Source organism: Diceros bicornis, chromosome X (genome assembly GCF_020826845.1).
Source record: "Diceros bicornis minor isolate mBicDic1 chromosome X, mDicBic1.mat.cur, whole genome shotgun sequence".
Lineage (NCBI taxonomy): Eukaryota > Metazoa > Chordata > Mammalia > Perissodactyla > Rhinocerotidae > Diceros > Diceros bicornis.
Window position 1 is genome coordinate 5,455,225 of NC_080781.1, and position 21,025 is coordinate 5,476,249.

Consider the following 21,025-nt stretch of genomic DNA (forward strand, 5'->3'; position numbering starts at 1 on the left):
TTGTCCAATTTTAATGTTTCTATAAATCACCTCAGAATCTCCATAAAGCAGAGATTCTAAGCCAGCAGATCGGGGGCAGGGCCTGAGAGTCTGCATTTCCCACAGGCTCCCAGGTGATGCTGCTTCCATTCCTTGGAGTAGCAAGGCTTAAGTCAGGGATCAGCACACTTTTTCTGCAAAACACCCCCCAGGTAGGAAACATTACAGGCTTTATGGTCCACACACTGTCTGTCCTGACTCTCCCCTCATAGCCCGAAAGTAGCCAGAGACAACGCAGAAACAAATAAACGTGGCTACATTTCAGTCAGGTTTTATTTAGGAACACTAAAATTTGAATTTCATAGAATTTTCACGTCACAAAATATTATTCTTTTTGATTTCTTCCAAATATTTAAAAATGTTTAAAAAAACACTTTCAGCTCATGAGCTGTAAAAAACAGGTGGTGGGCCAGATTTGGCCCCAGGGCCGTAGTTGCTGATCTTTGTTTTAAGGCAGCGTTGGGTGTTAGATTGAGTTGTCCGCAAAAAGTGGAACAGGCCCAGACAAGGAGCATTGCTTTCTGTTCCCCCTCCAGAGGCCGCAATTGGTTTAGCGGAGTTCTCTGAAACAGCAAAAGAACTGAAGGGTTTCATGGACAATTTACAAGTTATTATCTTGATTATCTGTCTTGGAAGAGTGGATAATGAGGCCACATTTGTAGTTCCACATATTTTATTTGAGCTTCTAGAAATTATGTTCAGGGCAGATATCAACCATCTGTTGAATTGTTGTATATTTAATATTACGGTACAGATCACTGAGACATATGAAATACACACAGCAAGATTTATAGAAATTAGTCATTGTCTAATTTTGGTTTAACTGCAGCTTCAGGCAATGACTGTGATGTCTCCTTACTTAATATTTCCATATGTCCATACTCTTACCACTAGAACCAAATTAAAGCTTTCCATGAACCATTATATTAAAGTTTTGAGCCTCAGGTAGTACACTTCAGTTGGAGAAATCGGGAGGACCTGTTGTCATGTGAGGTCCAGACAGTCTCCTACCCTGAGGATGTAGCATTGTGACCAGACTGCATTGACTTCTGAGCTGTACTTTACCTTCCCTTGAGCTTGACTATGTAACATCCTAGTTTTGTAGGATAGTGTAGCAAGGAAGACTCAGAGAAGGGAAGCTTAATCCTGGAGGAAAAGAGACTGTACCATAATTACGATCTCGGAATCTAGCATATGGCACACCACGTCATCAAACCCAGGAAGCCGTAGATTAAAAGTTGTACCTTTATTTTAAATACCACTAAGAAATCTTTTTGGAATGTCACTTTGACTATGCCAGTCCATCCGTGGTAAGACACGTGCCAATTTTATATGCGGTCCTTAGAATCAATGAAATATAGTATTTAACTCTCAGGTGCATACTTAGGTGAGAATTATCTAGTTTGCATTCATGTGAGATGATGGTTATGGCATACAAAACATTTGTATTTCTACTGCTTCATTTCCTTCTGGATGGACTAATATGATTATTTTCTGATGGGTAAATGGACTCTCAGACACATGGAATCTCTTATCTCAGCTTACACAGGTACCACATTAGTTAGGGAATTCTAGCTGCGAAAACAAATCTGAACAGGTGTAATGACTCCAACAGGATGGAAGTTCATTTTTCACTCCTGTGAAGACCACAACAGGTGTGCCTGATCAGCAGCCCGCTTTTCCCCAAGCAGGCATTTGGGACCAGAGCCCTTGCATCTTATGGAATCGTCTTCCATGTGTAGTTCCCAAGTTCTCTGTGCCTGTGGCTTCAAGTCGGTGGGATTGGAAAGAGTGTGGGGAGGCGCACCTGGAAGGTTTTTATGGTGTCACTCAACACTTGTGCTTGCATTCCTTCAGCTGGAACTCAGTCACAGGACACTCAGCTGCAAATGAAGTTGGGAAATGGGTCTTGCGTTTTACTAACAAGAAGAGAAAGCTTACCTACTGCTCAAGCTACAATCCTTTAGGTTTCTTTCTTCTCCTCCTTAACTGAACCCCTTCTAATCTTTTTAATGCCTATACTCCAAATTCTACCCCAAAGGGAAGAGATTACCAAAATCAAGGATTTTGGTGATAATAATGATCTTTTCCTGCTTTTCTACTCTCCTTTATCTCTGCATTTTTTTTTTTTAATTTTAGTGCCATGAGACAGGCAATTCTGAATTTCGTTTCCTGCAAGTTTATGATAGCACTCTTTAAATTATTCAGAATGATATTTCTTCCCATGATGGGAATATTATCTGTGTTTTTATCTCTGAGCCTATTGTATCAGCTAGTGGAACTTGTAAAGTTAGCACCTTGACATTTTCTTGTCATGGTTCAAACTCCAGTTTAAATTTGCATGAGGGGAGGAGCTGCTTTGGGAGATCTATACATATGATCATGCATTCCAGCTACACTGCAGCTTAAAAATCCATGACTGCGATAGAAAAAGCCAAGCTCTAAGTAGCCAGCACTGGGAGAAAATTGGCTCATTTTAACAAGTGACTTGTAGAATAGACCAGGCTGCCAAAGATTCTAGAGTGTTTTTGCCTTCCCTTTTCCCCATGGCATTTGCAGAATACATTTTATATTTCTGATCCTGGGATGTGAATAAAAGCCCATCATTGCCAACTGGTGGCACAGCAGCCAAGCATGCAGGCGGGAGTGCTTGTCCTCGCTCTAGTTCATGATTGAAATGTCCCAGCGAAAGGCTCTGAAGCCTCAGCCGTCCAAGACCTTGGGCCTGCTCATCTCATCCAGCCCATTGCTGTGATTTTTTAAAATAATGAATCAATTATCCAGATGTCTTTGTAGGGCTCTGCATTGCAGAGTGTCTCTTCAGCGACCACAAGGACAAGTGGAGCAATACAAAGATAAGAGATGAAAAATGGAAATGTTGACCTTGTACGTAGAAAATCCTAAAGACTCCACACAAAAACTGTCAGAACGCAATGACTTCAGCAAAGTTGCAGGATACAAAATCAACGCACAAAAATCAATTGCTTTCTATACACTAACAATGAACAATCTGAAAAGGAAATTAAGAAAACAATCTCATTTACAATAGCATCAAAAAGAATAAAATACTTAGGAATAAACTTGACCAAGGAGATGGAAAACTTGTGTACTGAAAACTAAAAAACATTGATGACAGAAAATTAAAGAAGACACCAATAAATGGAAAGACATCTTATGTTCATGAATTGGAAGACAATATTGTTAAAATGCTCATTCTACACAAAGCAACCTACAAGTTCAATGCAATCCCTATCAAAATTCCAATGGCGTTTTTTGTAGGAAAAAAAAATCTGAAATTCATATGGAATCACAAGGGATCTCAAGTAACCAAAACAATTTTGAAAAAGAAAAACAAATTTGAAGGCCTCACACTTCCTGATTTCAAAACATATTACAAAGTTACAGTAATCAAAACAGTTTGGTACTGACATAAAGACAGACATAGACCAATGGAACAGAAATGACAGCCCAGAAATAATCTTTTGTGCATTTGGTCAAATGATCTTTGACCAAAGAATTCCAAGACAATACAATGGGGAAAGGACAGTCTCTTCAACAAATGGTGCTGGGAAAACTAGATATCCACATGCAAAAGAAAGAAGTTGGATCCTCACCTTACACCATATGCAAAAATTAACTCAAAATTAAATAAAAATCTAAACCTAAGACTTAAAACTACAAAACTCCTAGAAGCAAACATACAGAAAAAGCTTCATGATATTGGATTTTTAATGATTTCTTGGCTATGACATCAAGAACATAGGCATCAAAAGAAAAAACAGACAAATGGGACTACATCAAATTTAAAATCTGTACTGGGCTGGCCTGCTGGCGCAGTGGCTGAGTGTGCGAGCTCCACTTCAGCGGCCCAAGGTTTGCAGGTTTGGATCCTGGGTGCCCACTGATGCACTGCTTGTCAAGCCATGCTGTGGCAGTGTCCCAAATAAAGTAGAGGAAGATGGACATGGATGTTAGCTCAGGGCCAATCTTCCTCACAAAAAAAAGAAAAAAATCTTCTGTACATCAAAGGAAACAACCAACAGAGTGAAAAGGCAACCTACAGAATCAGAGAAAATATTTGCAAGTCATACATTTTATAAAGAGTTAACATCCAGAATACATAAAGAGCTCCTACAACTCACCACTACCAACAAAACCCAAATAATCTAATAAAAAAGACAGACATCTCTTCAAAGAAGACATACAAATGGCCAGTAAGCATATGAAAAGATGCTCAACATTACCAGTCATTAGCGAAATGCAAATCAAAACTACAATGAAATATCATCTCACATCCTTTAGGATAACCAGAATCAAAAAAAAAAAAAAAAAAGCGGGAAATAACAAGTGTTGGGGAGGATGTGGAGAAATTGCAACCCTCGTGCGCTGTTGGTGGGAATGTAAAATGGTACAGTTGCTACAGAAAACAGAATGGAGATTCTTCAAAAATTAAAAATAGAATTATCATGTGATCCAGCAATCCCAGTTCTGGGTATATATATCTAGAAGAATTGAAACTAGGATCTCAAAAAGATATTTGGACATCCATATTCATTGCAGAATTATTCATAATAGCCAAGATGTGGATGAAATCCAAATGTCCATTAATAGATGTATGGATAAAGAAAATGTGGTTTATACATACAAGGGAATATTATTCAGTCTTTAAAAAGAAGGAAATCCTGTTCCGTGCTACAACATGGATGAACCTTGAGGACATTATGGTAAGTGAAATAAGCCAGTCACAAAATGACAAATACTGCACAATTCCACTTATATGAGTTATCTAAATTAGTCAATCTCGTAAAAACAGAAAGTAGAATTGTGGTTGCCAGGGGCGGGGGGGGGGGGCGGTGGTGGAGGGGTGGGAAATGAAGAGTTATTCTTCCACGGGTACAGAGTTTCAGTTTTGCAAGATAAAAAAGTTCTAGAGATCTGTTGCACAACAATGTGAATGTAGTTAACACTACTGAACTCTACACTTAAAGTTGGATAAGATAGTAAATATTATGTTATGGGTTTTTTTTCCTATAATTAATAATAAAAATAGAAAATATTGAGACTATGGGCTTGATGGTGATGCTTGGCATATCAGATTCTGGTTTCTGGGTCCAGTAATTAGTTTAGTCAACAACAACAACAAACCCCCCCAACTTTTACTAAAATGTACTCAGGCAATAAAGTTGTTGAAACAGCTGGGTGAATTGCAACAAAATATCAGGGTTCAGGTGATATTGATAAACTCTCAAGAACCCATGAAGGTTAGGAAATTAGTTACTGGTATCAGAATTAGTAGTATTTGAGTCCACTATTTGCTGTGGGCTCAGAATTTAAAAAGAAAGGCATATTCCAATTAGCTATGTCTAAAAGTCTAAAGAACACTGAGGGGCACCTTGTGCAAAAAATCCAAATAATTTGACATGTGGAGTAAGAGAGATCTGACTTTGCATATATATGACACCATTCCTTTAAACATCCGTAGCAAACAATACAAAATGCTAAATAATAAGAGTAAGGCTGTGACACCATATATTTTGAAGCAATTTTTGAGTCACACCTACAAAGGTTGCACATACCTTTGGAAAACACTTTCATTATTTACTTACTGTGGGAGTCAAATTGCTCTTCTGGGCATCTAATTGAAGGCTGCAGGGCATTTTTAATGTCTTTAATTCTTTCTGGAGAATCAGATTGCTAGTTTCTACCTTAAAATTTTTGATTCTGGGGACTATAGCTCTCACTTGTCTTTAAAGGCTTCCAACAATGCAAATGTTTTGCAATTTCATTGAAAGTACAAAAAATACACCCATTGAAAGCTTTACTTTTGACTTTTTAATGAGATGTATATATATATGCAAATAGCTAAATAATTTTGGAAAGGATAGTTTTTCTGAACCTACTAAGCAGTACTAGAAAGTGAAAACACAAATTGTTATCCCAATCGTGAGGGTGATATCATTATTTATTACTTGCCTTAGTTTGGGTTTCTCCATAAGTAGACAGAGCAGATCAGGATTCAAATGTAAGTGGCTTGTTTGGAACATAAAGCTAGGTGAGTGGGAACATGAGAAGGGAAGGTAATGAGTAAAGGGGTGTAGTCCATAGAAAAATATTGAGAGCTGAAGTTGTTTTAAATCTTCTATTAGCTACATTTTTAAAACATAGAAAAAAAGCACTGGCAATGTTAATTTAATAATATATTTTACTTAACCCAATATATCTAAAATACCATTTTAACATGCAATCAATATAAAATTATTAATGAGGTCTGTTCCATACGTTTCTTCATATGAAGTCTTAGTATGAAATCTGGTGTGCATTTTATATGTAAAGCACATCTCAGTTCTAACGGTCCACGTTTCAAATAATCAATAGAGTTGTGGTTGATATCTACCATATTGGACTTCATAGTAATAAAGTATTGTTACTCGGCCAGCTCTCTCTGAGGATGACCGGAGCTTAATTTTTCCGGGAAAATGCTGGGAACTAATGTTACACTTATCCTATGAGAGAGCAAGGGAGCTGTGGTACCTATTCACCATGCCCTGTCCCTCCATGGTTAAGAGCTCCTCCCACAAGTGTTAATTCCCTGTCACTTCTCACCTGTCACCTGGAGAGAAAGGTGAAATCCAGCAGCTAGAGAAACCCAGTTGAAAAGTGGCTGGAATCTGCTAATAATAGCTTCTGCTACATTATTCAACATTATTTATATATAGATCAAGGCGAGATCCCCTCGCTCTGAGATAAATCGTCCCTTCACAATTAGAGCAAGATGCTTGGAAGTCGATCTTCATGCGTTTTTCAGGTGCAAAGATTCCACATGTGTCTTTGGAAAACACTTTCATTGTTTAGTTACCATTAGAATCTCCTAGTGCTTCGGGGCGTCTAATCGAAGTCTGCAGAGCAATTTTAGACTCTTTAATCTTGTTCTTTCTGGAGAACTGGCTTGCTTTTTTCCATCTTAAAATTCATGATTTTGAGGATTTTAGCACCCACCTCTCTTTAAAGGCTTCCAATAATGCAAATTTGTTGCAATTTTATTGGAAGTAGAAAAAAATATGTCAAGTGAACATTTTTACTTTTGACTATTTTTTCATGATAGATTGGGTCATAAATCAGGCTCACAAATAACTTTTGTATCAGTTGTTTGTTGGATGTGTTCAAGTGGCACAATTTCTGTAAATACATAGGATAACAGTATAAAATGTGAAATAATATGATTGAGGCTGTGATGTGTCCTATATTTTAAAACAACTGCTGAGTCACACCTAGAAATCTGGGTTGGGCTATTTTTATGGCAGCTGGATTTCATTTCTTCAATAATGTGCAGGACATGCTTTTGTGGCCGTGTTCTAATTTTTCCTCATTGATCTTCAGTTCAGAGACCAAAACAATCAAAAGAACATGTCATGCAGAGTAAGGAGATCTGACTTCACAACCTGCTAAGTTTGCTCCACTGGGAAAAAAAACTCCATGTCGTAGTTTTCAGATGTGCACGATAAAAACAGTAAAAACCTAGCATGCATGGATATTTTAAGAGTGAAGAAAAATTTCGTATTTGAAGGTACAGACCACGCACATATAAGAGAGCTTCAGGGCCAGACTTTGAGGCCAAATGCTGCAGGGCATAATCCTATTATTTCAAAGTAGATCTCTCATCTTTTCATACATGCCGTGTAACTGCCCTGAAGACAAAGACAAAGGAATAAGCAGACAAACAAACCAAGCACCTCAGCCTAGGTTCTCTAAAAACAAACCTTAGGCAAAGTGGTAGCTGGTGCATTCCTGGAAGCAGCAATCCTGGCCTTTGAGAGAGCAGCTGCAGGAATAGAGGCAGCGAAGAACGGGAAGCAGACATAGTCGTGCTTTTTCACCACTGTTTCTCTATACATCCAAGACACAAGGCTGGAGGTTGGACTGAGGCACTCAGAGAACGCCCAGGATGTCTCAGGGTGGATAACGTGGCACGTTTGCACTTTGGAACAGGAGAGAGGCCTTCATCTGCTGACTTCCTCCCATCTCCCGTCTCCCATTGGTCTAAGGTGCTCCTAGAGAGTTGACGTCTCTGCATTTCTACTTTCTACGTTGCTTCTCCTGGCCCCTTCAACTCGGGCCTGATGCTTCAACCAAGTCTGGAAATGCTGGGAGATGCCTGAGATTGGGCATGTGGCTTGTCAGCCTCTGGTGGTGGAATTATGTGTATCTACCACGCGGGCAGAAACGTGGGGGACTGGAGAAGGTAAGAGGATCTGGGAGAGCACCCACAATGACCTGCATCATGGGACTGTCTTAAAAATTGTACCTTGCAGCTTGTTCTTCATAGGTTAGATATTGAGGGTCTTCTGGCATGGCTTACATGGACCAGCCCTTGCACTAATATATATCTATTTGATGTGTAAAAGAGACTAACATATGGGGTTCTGTACAGGATGATGAGAAAAAGCAGGTTTAATATGTAAAGCAATGAAAAGTACCATTTGCTTTTGTTTTTAGTGTTAAGAAAATACAAAATACCAAAGAAGTCTTTTAGAAAACAACACAAAATTATTATCACATGTAATCCTCTTCTAAGATAAATGTTTTCGTTGTAGCACATTAATTTTTGTCATCCAAATATTGTAGGAAAGTTGAAATTTACATACCTTCTCAAGTACTAAGATTTTTTCTAACGTTCTAAAAATGTTCTCAACTTGCTTTGGAATTCCTCCTGCTGAAGGCACTGTAAGGCCTCAAACTTTCCAATCAAAGCTTTTGTGCTGATTAAAACAGTTTTTCAGGTTAGTTTCAAGCGTGTCAGAATATGTTCCCCTCCCCTCTTTTCCTAGGTAAGATGATATCTAAGACTGAAGGGGAGCTTAAAATTATCTAACATTATGAGAATTTTATTAAATAATACTCAATGTCCGTCATTTTTTATCTCATTTTTTTTACCATAATCAATAATTCTTCCTTGAATATCTTCGTTTACTAGTTATTCATTGAGGCATTTAAATTGATTCCTTCTAAGGAATCATCTTTCTTATGGAAATTATCTAAGATGTGGGTTTGCTTGTTAAATTATATTTTCCTGATAAACATTTGGCATTTTTATTTTTTAAAAGACATTTAATTGACCATCTAGGATCGTGTAGTCTGGCATATCTTACCGCTATAAACGCAATTTGATGGGGAAAGTAGGAGTCACCATCAACACAGTGAAAGTCCCTCCTTCCTGTGATATTGCTGATCAGTTAGAAGAGCTTCGTCATTGAGTTTCTCTGTGAGTGCCTCCTAGGTAGTAGGTAGGGACTCATGTTCCATCCATTTATGCATTCAACAAATGGAATCAGGGTTGTATCAAAGGGCCAACTGTATGCATTTATTTCACTCAGTTTCCTTTACCATTAAAATAGATCTTTGGCAAACTGGTCACGATATACTTCCTGGCCTCCAGGGAAATCTAAGGGGATGTAAATGCACCTAAACATATCTGAAATATGCATACTGTCCTGCCGTAGTACTAACGTATATCCTCTCTGAGTGCACATTCTAGCCAGCCCAAAGCAGATGTTGGGGTACTTTGCAGAGTAAGCATAGCACCTGGCTATATGCCTGAATAATAATAACTCTCACTTCCATCATACTTTACAGTTTACAAAGTGTTTTTACCATGCATGTGGGTGAGCATATGTTTCCATTTCTCTCTAACAATCCTACTTTCAAATATATTGCTACTGTCAGATTCTGTGATAGAGTGTGTAACTCTATTTCAAGGTTAGAAAATATGTCCCATCATTGAATCTTTACACAGACCCTATGAGTTGGTATCCGAGATAAGGCATCTCTTCGTTGAATCCTAGAGGAACCCTATGAGTAAATATCTTTGATGAGGAATCCAAGTTCCACACAAAATAAGTAACTTGTCCAAGTTCAGCTTGCTTACAAATGCTCACCCTTGGGAGTTACACTTGGATCTCTGCCCCCAAATTTGGCCATTTCTACACTACTAATCTACACCAGTGAAATATGGTTAAAAATTTTCATCCCAATTAGAATCGAATTTTACCACCAAACCAGGACCTTTCTGATAATACGTTAAGTGGGAAGATGGATTCTTAAAGCAGAATATTCATTGAAGTGATGATGGAGAAGGGTGACTATCTAGTAAGAGGTTGTCCATTGGGATGGAAGTATTCATTTCCAATATCCTATTAGAACTGGGTCTGGACCTGCTATCATTGTAGCTTCTGGTCCCTGGGATAGTTCAACAGAACTTTAACCTAACTCTTAGGTTAAATGTACCCTTGGGTGTACCATGAAATGCCTCTCACTGGTGCATGAATGCTAGCTGGTGCTAACGGCTCTCATGAACTGAAATGTAATAACTATGTGAGCCAAGCCAGTGCTTTGCAACAATCTAAAGACAGACTGATTTTCCAGTATCCAACACTATGGAAAGCTGTGGTACTGCTCGAATCACCATACCAGCATCATATATCATAATCAGATATGGAATATAGGCTGATCCGAAGTCTGGGAGTCAAAGAGGAGCTAAACCTTCTTCCAAAGGGCTGTGATTGTGAACCGTGAGGCTATATGCTTGCATATCCTGCCAAGAAGAGAAGTAACCTCTTGCCAGGCATCGAGCTTTTCAACTGCTCCTGCACACACGATAGCAACCGACCCCAGGGGTGGCATGCCACGTCAATCATTTAATCTGCAAAGTATTTTCAATTAAATGCGGTATTCTCATTCGACAGTGAGAGGCAATGCCAATACAGTCTCAAAAGGCTAATAATTGCAAACCCTGGCTTACCGAGTAATTCACGTCACAGACCACCCAAGTCAAATATTGGAACAGGAAGCAGCACTTATAGATTTCGCCCTTAATTTAATTCTGAACATCAAGTGGCCTCCCAATTTGCAGAAATTACAATATTTATGGGGAGGGTCAAGTGGAGTTTAAACAATTGTATTGTCCAACTGTGCAGCAGGAGCACTTATACGAGGTAAAGAAGCGATATCCTGCTGCAGGAAGAGAGTGTATCTAGTGAAATGATGAGGGGAGTTGGCCTCCATGTCTGAAGGCAAGGATATTAAGAAGACAGCATTTAAAGGAATTTCCCAGGCCTTTCGTGGGTGATTAACATAGATGGAAAAGCGGAAGCTCATAAAAAGCAGGGATTTGGGAGCTGGCCATGCCTCCAGTTGCATCCCTGTCTCAATCCTGGTTTGGACTGGGGAGTGTTTAGGAATCGGGGTGCTGAGTTGCGAGTATATGTACCTTCCCGGCACTTGGCAAGGCCAAGTTAATGTTCAAAGTGGTTGTATACCTCGTCCTCGCCCCCGTGGTTTATATACTTCCACCAGAAGGCTTGGGGGTTTTAATTCCTCCATATCTTTGAGGCTATTTTCTTCATTGGTATTATTAGGATAGTCACACCTCACAGAGTTGTTGCTGACAAATGGAAGGAAAAAAAATGTATAAACTACTTTGCAAAATGCATGATTTATAGCTGCCATTCAATGGTATTGGTTCCCTTTTTTATTCTTTTATGTGCTTCCATTGCACACCACACACCCCTTTGCTAAAACACTTATTTCAATCTATTGAGATTCCATTATTTACAAATGAAATTATGACTTTCTGGATACCAAAGCCTCTCTTTTTTCATTCGTTATATGCCTAGAACTTAGTACATAGCATTTAGTGGCTATCCTTTGAAATAAAATAAAAGATTAATGGTCTGAATTTATATGAGTCCATTTCAATATCTTGGGATATTAAGCCCTATTAAATTTGTGCAGTAATAAATGCTCCATCATAACTGAAAAAAATTACATTAATTTTTTAAAACATTATCATGAACTATTCCACATATATATATTACATCACAGTATGAATAAAGTACCCTTTATTTATGCACGCTCTTCTTAAAATGGTTATTTGAGTGCGCTATGGACTGAATAAATGTGTCTCCCAAAATTCATGTTGAAGCCTCATCCCCAAGTGATGGTATTGGAGGCGGGCCTTTGGGAGGTGATTAGGGCTAGATTACCTCACGAGGATGGGCCTCCCATGGTGGGATTAATGCTCTTGTAAAAAGAGTAAGAGACGCAAGAGCTCCCTCTCTCCATCATGTGAGGATACAGCAAGAAGGCGGCCACCTACATGCCAGGAAGTGAGCCCCAAGAATCCAACCATGCTGGCATCCTGATCTTGAACTTCTATCTTTCAGAACTGTGAGAAATAAATATTTGTTATTTAAGCCACTCAGTCTATGGTATTTGTTCTTGCAGCCTGCGCTGACTAAGAAAGTGGCTTTCAGCTTTCTTATTTTTTCTTTATGTTGTGCTATTATGAGTAATGATGCTATGAAATTACAGCACACGTATTCTTCATGCACATATTTAAAGTTTCCTCTAAGAATTTCTAAGTGGATGCTTAGGAGTGGACTTGCTGGATTGTGCTAAGTTAGTTTTCAAAGTAGTTGTACCAATTTGCATTCCCATCAAATATTTGGGTGTTTTAATTTCTCCACATTCTAGATAGCACTGGATATTGGTACATTCTAATATTGTCTAATATGGTAGAATGTAAAATGATTGTGTTTTTAATTTACATTTCCCTGATGTCTAATAAAGTTGAACGTCTTGTAACATGTTTACTGGACGTTTGTACATTATCCTTTGCGGCAAGTGTGTTCACATTTTTGCCTGTATTCTTGAAGTGTGTCCCCCTCCCTTCCACTCTGTGAGCTCCGTCATTTGTTAAGTCTGTGTAGGGGTCTGTTCCTGGTTCTCCATTATGTTCCATTCGACATCTGGTCTACCAATAATGTACCTCCTTAACTACTTTAGGTTTGACTTGATATCTGCTAGTCCATAACCACCTTTGTCTAGGAGTATTTTGGTGATTCTTGGCCCTTTACTCCTCCATATAAATTTTAAAATATTTCATCAAGTTCAACACAAACCCTTTTTTCTTCCTCATTAATCCTTCTTGCACTATGGATCATCCCTCTGGGATCATATTCTTTCTCCCCTAAATACTTCCTTTAGAGATTTCTTTAGTAGCCCTCTCTTTATGGTAAATTGTCACAGTTTTTGTGATCTAAAAATGTATTAATTTTTATCTTGTCCTTGAAAAGATTGTTCTGTTGGAAATATAATTACGGGTTATAGCTATTTTCCCTCGGCAATGTGAAGAATGGTTTCCAGTCTCCTCTGGCTGCCTTTGATGCTATTGAGAAGTCAGCTCTCAGTCTATATGTACTATCCTGGTGGGTATGTATTTGTGTGTGTGTTTGGGTGGGTATGTGAGTACGTGGGTGTGTGTGCGTGTGTGCACCTGTTCTAAGATCTTCCCGTTCACATTGTTCTCAATGTTCAGCATTTTCATTACTGTCTCTAAGTGTGGATTTTTTTTCTTTTTTCTTTTTCTTTTTTTTTTTTTTTGATGAGGAAGATCAGCCCTGAGCTAACATCCATGCTAATCCTCCTCTTTTTGCTGAGGAAGACCAGCTCTGAGCTAACATCTATTGCCAATCCTCCTCCTTTTTTTTCCCCAAAGCCCCAGTAGATAGTTGTATGTCATAGTTGCACATCCTTCTAGTTGCTGTATGTGGGACACGGCCTCAGCATGGCGGGAGAAGCGGTGCGTCGGTGCGTGCTGGGGATCCGAACCCGGGCCACCAGTAGCGGAGCGCGCGCACATAACCGCTAAGCCACGGGGCGGGCCCTAAGTGTGGATTTTTAAAAATTTTTTCTGCATGATTTGTTGTATTCACTGAGTCTGATGTATCATGAATTTCATCAGTTGTAGAAAATGCCTCCTCTACTGTTGACTGCCCCCATCGTCTCTATCATCTCCTTCAGGAACCCCAATTTGGTGTATAGTAGACCTTATCACTCAGGCTTCCATTTCTCTTAACCTCATTTCATCTTCCTGTGTGTCTTTTCATAATATCTTCAGATCTCTCTTCCAGTTTGGTAATTTTCTCTTTACCATTCTCTCCTTTGCTCTATAGACTCAGCCATTCACAGACACTATTTTGTATTGGTTAAGACGTCAAGAGATCAGTTCATGGCAATGGACTGCTGGTTTTCATGTCGTAGTTCTGAGACATATTAGTTGTATGACTTGAGGCCAGTTAATACCTATCACGTAAGACTGTTTAAAGGATTATATGAGTTAGTGTTTGAAAATTCGTATAACTGTGCCTTGCAAGTAGTAAACAATAAATTATTTTGGCTGTCATTTTCAGTTTCAAATAGACATGTAAAATTCTAGACGTGCTTTCAACTCCTTTAAACTTTCTTTTTCATTTTGATGATATTTTCTCCTTACTCATGATTTTCATCATTTCTTTATGTGGAATTAGATGAAAATATATATTTGATACTTTGTATTTGGTTATTCCAATATCTAAAATATCTGACTTTGCTGTTTGCTCTTTCTGCTGACTCTGGCTCATTCTCCTGGTTTCTTCACGTGTTCCATGGCTTCTGACTGTGGCTACATGTTTGCTGGAACTTTATGCAGGATAAATCTTTGTGGCCTGAGTCTTCAGTCCGCTCCCTTACAGAAGATTTGTGTTTATATTCGTTGGGGCCCTGGAGATTTTAACAACCTAAAACCACAGTAAATCAAATCTCCCGGCTTGAAGTTTTTTAACTACACAAGTGGTGTGAATTCAGACCAGAAACCTATATGACTTTTTAAGAATGTCCCCCCACCCACTCCAATGCACAGAAGCTAATCTCAAAAATAGAAACATTTTGTTGTCCTTTGTATCAGATATATTTTTTTTCTTGTGACTTGTAGTTCACCTTTTCATTGAGATGGTAGCACTTCAAGGATTCTGACTGTATCCTCATCTTGTGAGGGCCTAAGACATTTCTCCATTATCTGTGCAAGCATTACAATTGAAGCTCTTACTTGCTGGACCAGGCAGATAACTCAAGGGCCTCGTAATAATTTGCTTCTCTTGATTCATTCTTCTATTTCATTTTATTTCACTTCTCAGAATTTATCTTACTTTTTTGCAAGCTTGTGTATGCATTTGAAGGAATGTTTTAAAATATTTTGTCTGGCATTCCTGTGTGCTTTATAATAAGGGAGAATTTCAAAATATCTAGTCTAGCTCATTTCTAGAAGCAGAATGTCTTACAATTGAGTAGGAATCCATTTAAACATTTGTTGAATTCTTATTGAATTTTCCATTTTTCTCCTCTAGTCATTCCCCTTCCTGGAGCCTTTGTTCTGGTTGTTCTTCCTAATTTTCCTCATAGTGGCTCCTGGTCCCCTTAGATGGATTGCTACTTTTCTCTATAGGCTCACTGAGCTTCAGGTGTGGTTCTTGAAGTACCTGCCATGGTCCATGCAGGCAATGGTAGTATAATCAGGATTATTTTAGGCAACATTTATGGGCCAATTTCTCCAGAGGTGAAAGTCTGCCATCTCTGGGGTAGATTAGAGCATGATGCTCATTCTTTAACGCGCATGCAAGTCACCTAGGGAATCTCGTTAAAATGCAATTATGATTCAGTTGATCTGGAGTGGACCCTGAGATTCTGTATTTCTAACAAGTTCCCAGTGGTGCTGATGCTGGTGGACCAGAAACCACATTTTGCATAGCAATGGGTTGGGAGATAAGGATGCACTATCAGGGAAGAGACGCTCAGGGAACAGGCAGTGTTCCAAGCTAATGGGATGGGAATCAGAACTGATCTCCACCTGTGGGCAGGATAAGCAGTGTAATACAGTGAAACGGGTAAAGGCTTTAAGTCAGACAAGCCTGGGTTGAGAGGGTATTACAACTATTTTCGAGTATGCTTGCTTCCTCTACTCCCCGTCAAAAGAGTAAAATCCACTTCCTTATCCTCTTCAAGTTATGCATAGCCCTGTGACTTGTTTTGGCCCGTATAATATTGACTAGATGTCTCTCTCTAGAGAATCATTTTCTTGACAGGGCATCGCTTACTGCTCAAAATGTGGTCACCCGACCCACAGTATCAATATCACTGCAGAGTGATGGAAATTCAGATCTCAGACCCCGCCTCTAAAACTCTCGTAACAGAAGCTTCATTTTAACAAGCTCCCAGATGATTTAGATGCATGTTCAAGTTTGAGAAATTCTTCTCTAGACTCCTCTTATTGTAGGGAAAGTGGGAGAACATGTTGGTGCAGAGGTGACATAATATGCATGCAGTCTGGAGTGAATAGCAGCATGGAGGACAATTGACCTGGGCTGTCCATAAGGAAGAAATAGGTTCTTATTTGTTGAACTACTGAGACTTTGCGATGGCTTATTATCGCAGCATAGCCCAACCCATCCTGACTCAGACACTGACTAAAACACCCAAACTATGAAATCCAAAGCTTTATGTGGAAAGTTTGAAAATATTAACCAGGTTACTTAACTGAGCTCAGTTCTTCTTTTACAAAATGGATATAAAACTATCTTATGGTTGTTATGAAGATTAATACCTTTGCACAAGGTGCGTAGACATATAGTAAACAGATACATAATAACATTAAAAAGATAGTAGTGAGTATTTTTATTGTTGTTGTTGGGTAAATGGTCAAAACTTAACACATTAGTGATGAAGGCAGAATTCTAGACCATGGGTTGGCACCTATGACCCCTGGGCCAAATCTGGTCCATGGCCTGTCTATATAAGTAAGGTTTTAATGAAACGCAGCCTCACCCATTCATTTATATATCATCTCTGGCTGCTTTCACACTACAATATCAGAGTTGAGTAGTTGCAACAGAGATCCTACAGGTCACTAAGTCAAAAATATTTACTTTCTGCCCTTTTACAGGAAATCTTGGGTGACTCCAATTCTAGACGTATGTCCTTGGCTAATGTGGGATGGCAAAGGCTATATCTGTGATTTACTCGCCACATGGACATCTGGACTCCTTTATGGTTGAAGGGAGGTGGAACATGTGAGGTTTGTCAAAGGGATAATGGGATGCAGAACTGAGAGGCCAGGAGGACATCAGAGTTTAACACCCAGGTCACATGTTGGGTCAGATCTGATATGAGATTTACATAAAATGAAATCCATATACAATGTCCTCATATATGTGAAATATGATATATGGATTTATTATAGAAGGAAAGAAATCTCTCTTTCCTTAGATGCTTCTTCCCTTGGAAGCAAAATTGAAGACATGACAGTAAATCTTATCCATATAGATGGTACATTTCTTTATAACAGTTATTTTAAAAACCACTAATCCATTGTTTTAATATTCTAAAAGACAAAGGCTCTTTAAAAGAGCCACTAGCAGGCTGTAACAGTAAAAAGAATAGTGAAAATTTCTTGAAAGAGCTGTAACTAAAATATGGCACAATTTCAACATTGTGGAAGCAAAGAACGGTAATTGAAAACTAGAAAATTAATGACAGGGGACATGCCTCTGGGCATCTCTCTCCTGCGGCCTGCTGGACTGCCTGCTGAGTCAGCTGAGTCCTGCCTGCCCTCTTAGCTTGTGACCAAAGAAGTAATGATATGTAATGCCAAACCTAATGGAGGATAAATACAAGGGCAAGGGGGCAAAATGGCAGAAGGGGGTAAGTACCCCCAAGCTTTGTAGACTCTATCTGTGCCCACAAAGGGGATCGTGGTGATTAGCCAATTGGTGTGAGCAATGCAAGCCAATTTAGGGAGATATGATTTTCTTTTCTTTCTTTTTTTTTTTCTTTTTTGCCACCAAATATCCATTTCTCTTTCTCAGTGAAACATCATGGCAATTTTCTTTTGGAGAATCACACCTCCTAAATTGTGTGCAGTTCTGGTGGGGCTGTGAATATAAACGGCCTTTCCAGTCCTTGTCAAAGAACAAGCAATGACCAGGACTAGACCAGCTCGACTCTCCCCTAGGACACTGAATCCTATGTAGACTAAAGGATGTTAGCTGACTCTCTGCCATGCAGCAGCAGTGTGGACACATGAGGGAAATTATGATCTCCTGCTACAGAGAGTCCCTGGAGCTGCCCTATGCCTTTTCATTTCTTCCCTGAATTTTTGGTTATTCCTTGAATTTCATGGACTACACCCATTTCTTTTCAATCATTTTCCTTTTGCTCTCAAGTTAATTCTGTATAGTTCTGTTGTGTACAAACAATGATCCCTAACTAACACACACGGGTATCAAATTTTTCCCTTTTGCTCTTGCTTCAACAATTTTACAGTTTCTAGGACCCAAGTTTATAGATACATAGTAATGATTGTGGGCTGAATTATGTCCCTCCCCAAATTCACATGTTGAAGTACTAACTCCAGTACGTCAGAATGTGACTGTATTTGGAGACAGGATCTTTAAAGAGGTAACTAACGTAAAATGAGGTCATTAGGGTGGGTCCTGATCCAATAGGACTGGTGTCCTTATGAGAAGAGGAGATGAGGACACACACACACACACAGAAGGACGACCATGTGAGGACACAGGGAGAAGACGGTGTCTACACGCCGAGGAGAGAGGGCTCAGGAGGAACCAGCCATGCCCACACCTTGATCTCAGACTTTTAGCCTCTAGATCTGTGAGAAAATAAATTTCTGTTGTGTAAACCACTCAGTCAGTGATACTTTGTTATGGAAGCCACAGAAAACTAATCAGTAACCATTACCTTTATCTGGTATGGGAACAGCCTTGTTAATATAATAGTATAGGAACTGCACTATGAGAAATGTTTCAAAGGATAATGTTGCTTTCATGCTTAATTAATAGTCCTACCACTACTATTGTTGATGATCCTAAGTAGTTCATGCCTACACTGGAAATGAGTGAATATATGGATATCATACTGGCACAGATGCAGTAGGGTTCAAGGCTATTGGGAATTCTATACTGAATGAAAATAATTCTCAGTGAGAAGTCTCAATGAAATCTTTGTTCCTTTTCCTTAAGGATTTAGTTATTTTTAAAATGCAAATTCTCTGGGAAATGGTGTGTCTTATTCTGGCTTCACAAGAAAACAGAGCCTGAGGAAAGGGTTATGTTTAGATGTTTTATTTTGAAAGTGTACCTCAGAGCAGAAAGGGTGAGGGGAAAAGGAAGTGAGGATGGGAAGGATGCAAGATGCTGTGTTATTGCAGTGGCTTCTGCTCCCTATCCCAACAAATGTAGATCTGTAGTAGATAAACATTGCACTTTCTCAGCCACGAATTTATCTGTTGAGTTCTCTTCCTTATGTGTCTCCTATTGGTGAAAATTTACTTCATGTTATAGAACTCACTTTATCATTCAGCCCCTTTGGAAGCTTTAGAAGCCAGGAGCAGACAAAGACTCCACGAGTTGAAACCTCCTGGTCCCGTTCCCACATAGAATTGTTCAACCACTATAGTGACTAAAGTAGAACAAGAAGTTGATGGTCCAGGAGGCAAGTGAGGTCACAAGAACCTAGAGAGATGCACGAGATCTAAGAGCTAAATACTAGGAGTCAAAGTTTTGGCCATCAGTTATATTTTAGTTGTGCATGTGATTAATTAAAGGATTAGGCAGTCAAGTTTCTTAAAAAAAAACTTTTAAACTAAAAATTTAGAAACTAAAGTTCTAAGCTTGGCTCTAGAAATGCTGCCCTTCTGAATGCACTTCTGATCACACCCCGTTGTCCAGAACCTCAGCACATGTTACATGGCCCCATCTAATTCCAGGAGTAGGGTAGTGGCTTGTTCCTGGATGGGAAGGCCAACAGGGTTTGGAGGACACATAGCTATCCTGTTGCAACCCTGAAATCATGCTGATAATAGCAATGCTTTGAACCTCTGTACTGTACTGTACATAATACAAGTTGCAGAATAAAGACTTCATGATTATTGGGTGGAAGTAGAATTGCATCCCTGGGTAATATTCTTTCATAGAGAACTCTGTCCAGTGTCTGCGACCTTATGTAAAAGAGCACTCATGACATTTGAGAGGGTTTAAGGAAGACTAGAAAGAAGATTAAAGGGGTAAATTACATGCAGATAGATTAAAGGAACTGGAGTTGATTAGCCCAGACTAAACAATGACAGAACAGGAAAGATTTTCAGGTCAAGGTAATGTGAACACCTAAATTTAACTGCTTTTCCAAATCCTATGAAAATGACCAAAGCATGTATAACAAAAGAATAATCTATTCCTGGAAGGCAATTGGTCCTTCTCACATGCAAAATATAGGATAAGGAAGAAGGAAAATTCCATCAAACTGCAGTTAACACGTGAAGGAAATCTTCACCCTAGACACACCCCTTATAATGCCTAGTGCAAGAGATGAGGTCTGGAATCCAGATAAGCCTAAGAGTAGACAACACAGCAGAGAAAAGATGCCCATCTGAGAGCACTTTGTGAGGGGAGCAAGGGAACAGAGTCTGCAGAACATGATCCTTGCCCTGAGGTGCGTGCCCAGTGTATATGTTAGGAGGATGGCAAAGCCCTTGCAATGGGTCAGCGCCATACTGGCTCCTTGGGAAGCTCTTGTGTCAGTTACAGAGGGTGCTCTCCATTCCATCCAACTACCAACAGCCACACCAAACAAACAGTTCTTCACCAGAGAGGCTGCCTCAGTCCACAGCAGCCCCCGAGTCCGTATCCCTCTTCACTCCCCAGGGGCCTTGGCTTTGGCTGTAGAGAAGAGTGAAGTTGCAGAAAACCTGACTTGTCTTTTTTTCCCTCTTCATATGAAAACTGAACTACTTAACCTCAGAGCCAAATAAAGTGTGCCAATGCCAGTCAATTCCCAAAACAAACAAACAAAGAGATAAAACAAAACAAAACAGAAACCACCTTCCATGCAAAACTGTTAACTGTGCAGACACTTAAATATCCATAAGAAATATTCTCAAAGGTATTGTCAATAGGATTTGAGGGATTATGAAATAAGAGCTATCACGGGAAGAGAGCAACCATAGATCAAGAATGTGAGAGATTAAATGGAAATGGTGTCTGAACATTTAAAATTGCAATTAGAGGAGGGAGGTGTGTGTTGGGTACTTAAAAAGTTGAACTGG

The 21,025-nt window shown here is 39.3% G+C and overlaps 1 long non-coding RNA gene across 1 annotated transcript in view; it reads left to right on the plus strand.

Annotated features, from left to right (window-relative positions):
* The window catches only part of LOC131400705 (uncharacterized), a 169,071-nt gene extending 160,110 nt beyond the window's left edge, over positions 1-8,961 (plus strand). Inside the window, exon 6 of the long non-coding RNA XR_009217415.1 lies at positions 7,417-8,961. This is a non-coding gene — a long non-coding RNA (uncharacterized LOC131400705). The remainder of the gene's footprint in view (positions 1-7,416) is intronic.
* The last annotated feature ends 12,064 nt before the right edge of the window (positions 8,962-21,025 follow it).